The sequence below is a fragment of the Eptesicus fuscus genome, chromosome 6, assembly GCF_027574615.1.
Source record: "Eptesicus fuscus isolate TK198812 chromosome 6, DD_ASM_mEF_20220401, whole genome shotgun sequence".
In the NCBI taxonomy this organism is placed as follows: Eukaryota; Metazoa; Chordata; class Mammalia; order Chiroptera; family Vespertilionidae; genus Eptesicus; species Eptesicus fuscus.
This window is the reverse complement of record NC_072478.1, coordinates 14,172,007-14,175,183: the sequence shown is the minus strand read 5'-3', so window position 1 is coordinate 14,175,183 and position 3,177 is coordinate 14,172,007. Positions and strand designations below refer to the sequence as shown.

The 3,177-nt window shown below is 51.8% G+C and overlaps 1 pseudogene; it reads left to right on the top strand.

Moving 5' to 3' along the window:
- Nucleotides 1-1,505: 1,505 nt before the first annotated feature.
- On the top strand, nucleotides 1,506-1,997 carry LOC103299566 (RWD domain-containing protein 1-like; annotated as a pseudogene).
- The last annotated feature ends 1,180 nt before the right edge of the window (nucleotides 1,998-3,177 follow it).

Below are 3,177 nucleotides of genomic sequence, written 5' to 3'. Positions count from 1 at the left end.
ACAGACCAGGTCCCTGGGGCCTGTGAGGAGGTGTCACCACCTTACCTGGCAGGAGGCCCCGGTGGAAGGCTGTGGGGACCACCGGCAGAAGAAGGGGCGAGGGATGTGCAGGAGGCAGCAGGAAAGACTCGGTGCCACTAGGGCCACCACCTGACCCGCAGACGCAGCTGTGAGGGAAGAAAAGGCTCTGTCTCCTCAGCCTTGCACAGCGGCCAAGACAGACTCGAAGGACAATCCCATGAGGTCAGCAGATGCAACCGAGAGAGCCGCGGGGCAAAGGCCGAAACACTGGGGCAGTCATGTTTCTCCAGGGGCCAAGCCGCAGCGCCGCTCCCGCCCCCCGGCCCACACCAGCAAGAATGGCCCCTTTGAGCTCCCAGCTCAGAGGTCACAGAGGCGCTTCTCCGAGGCTCTGTTCCTCTGTGGGGCTTGGACCCAGGACTTCCTGCTGCCCAGGAACTGCTGGCTCAACAGAGCCCATTGTTCATGGTGGGGGCAGGGCTGGAGGCCCGGGGGTAAGGGTGAGGTGGGGACCACTCAAGGGCCTGGCCAGTGACTAGCCTTGGCAGTGATCTTGGACTCCCTTGTGGGGTTTTAATCAGCAGGCTTTCCACCGCCGGCAGCCAGGGGCACCCACAGAAAGGCTCGCCTGTGTTGACAGTATTGAGAACAGAAGTGCCTTGCTGGCTGGCCTCACTTCACGTCTCCTGCCACCTGGTCATTTCCAGTTCCCTGTAGCCCTGGGAGACAGGTGTCCTGCATCAGGGTGGTCCCACTCTGGGCTCCAGGCCTAGCACTCCATAGCTACCTGCATTCCTGCTTCTGTCTGAGTCACTGCTCTCCCAAAACTCCTCTTTGCTCTGACCCCTACCTCCCCTAACCCCCCATCTCCTGGCCTCCCAAGCCAGAAGACTAAGTCTCAGATCTGCCTGCTGGCCTCTTCCCAGGAGAGAGCCATACGACCTGTCCTCATAGAATATTCTTTCTCTCCATTTCTTGTCCCAGTTTTTATATTAATAGCATCCACTTTCACCCTCCGAAGCATTCCCTTTTAGAAGATAAGATACATGGCCAGCCTCCCTCACAGGCACCCTTAGCTGCTCACACCACTTCCTGCCCCAGGTGGCACCCCTTCCTGGCCACGCGTGGCATTCCCATCACACCCTGCCATGCCGGAGAGTGGGAGCCAGTTGGCAGGTGTGATCCCATTGAGCAAATGAGGACAATGAGAGCAGAGTGTGGCAGCAGCAGAACTCGGACTATGCAGGGCTCCAGGCCAGGTTTTCACTAAACCAAGCCGTCTTCCTGACCACAGCACCCACCACATCTCAGCTGCCGTCTGGGCTGCCCGCGTGGGACTTAACCTTTGCTGCCCGCCACTGTTCTTGAGTTGTTCCGTGTTAATGGGTTATTTTGTGACCATAGTCCCAGAGCCCAGGAACTGTGGCTTCTCCTTTTCTGGGCCAAGGTACAGAGGACACGCTCCAGAAGTCCTTGCATATGGTATGATCTTTCCTTTAGTGACAGCTCTGCAAGAAATATTACTAGTAAATGAAATAGTGGGTCAAATAAAAACTAGAAGAGAAGGAGAAGAGAAACAAAAAGGAAAAAGGAGAAGAAGCTAAAAGGCAATTGTTTCACAGCACTCCTGTTACAATTGAGAATATCTTACGTTGGAAAGCCAAGTTTGAGGCAGAACTCTTGGAAATGAATGAAAGAAGAAGAAGAAGCAGGAAAAAAATAAATTAAGTGGGAAACAGCTACCCGAAACAGATCATAATCTTGACACAGCTGATACCCAGTTCTCGGAAGACGCTGGAAACACTGTGCAAGGAGATGAGCCTTTGTTCTAGGAAATGGATGCGTTGGAGCTGGAAGATGAGGACGATTCAGACCACAGTCCAGCTGACCCAGAGCGACTTGACCGACTGATGGACCATCCTCTCTGCAGAGGCCTGGCTGCCACAGCATCTATGGCTATGCTGAGAGGGTGTTGATTTTCCTTTCTTTTTTTTCTAAGAAAAAATCATTTTCAGGAGAATATTCTTCTGAAAGCTTTCATCAGTGAACTTAAAAAACTGACCTTAAAATTAAAAAAAAAAAAGAAGTCCTTGCAGAATCAGTTCAAGTGGTGCTGAGTCCCGCAGCGTTAGGGGGCTGCCCAGACGCTGGCAAGCCCTGCTCAACACCGATGACATAGTGGCAGCCAGGGGAGAGCTCTCTCTAAACTGCCTTTCAGTTCTTCTTCCATGTCCTGCCTGGGCCGCCTGGGCCACGGCCATGTGTGGAGAGGACTCCCCTGCCCCACAAGGCCACAAGCCCCCCACAGAGACATTCCTCCAGGGAGATGGGCTTCATGGGCAGGGCCATGCCACCTGCCTCAAAGAAGAATATGAGGCCTCCATTCCAAATGTATCCCAAGCCCCAAACCCAGGCCAAATGAGACTGCTGGTTCCAACGATTGGGGGTAGTTGACCCTGCCCTCCCTCTCTCCACCCCACCATAGTTTATGCAGACATAACTGATGCAGCGAAACAACCTGTGATTCTTCCAGCTGCCCCTGCTTCCTCCCAACTGGGCACACGGCCTTGGAAACTCTTCTCTGGGCCTCGGTCTCCTCATCTGTAAATGAGAGGGTTGGACTGAACCAGAGATGCCTCATAAAAATACAACGTGAGACTCATATAGAACTTTAAATGGTCTAGAAGTGCCCTAGCTGCTTTGGCTCGGTGGACAGGGCTTCGGCCTGCAGACTGAAGGCTCCAGGTTTGACCCCGGTCAAGGGCACATGCCCAGGTTGTGGGCTCAATCTCCAGTAGAAGGCAGCCGATCCATGATTCTCTCTCATTACTGATGTTTCTATCTCTCACTCCCTCTCCCTTCCTCTCTGAAATCAATAAAAATATGTTTTAAAATAAATGGTCTAGTAGCCACATTTAAAAAGTAAAAAGAAGTGTGCAAAATGTATTTGAATAACTTATCTCATTGAGTGCCATATATACAGTATATTATCATTTCAACATATAATGAATAGTAAAGTTTTTAACAAGACCATTTTTACATTTTTTTCATGTCAGGTTTGAAAGCTGGTTTGTATTTTACACCTGCAGCATAGCAATTCAGACCAGCCACACTTCCAGTGCTCAAAGCCACACGTGTAGAGGGCCCGCCATATTG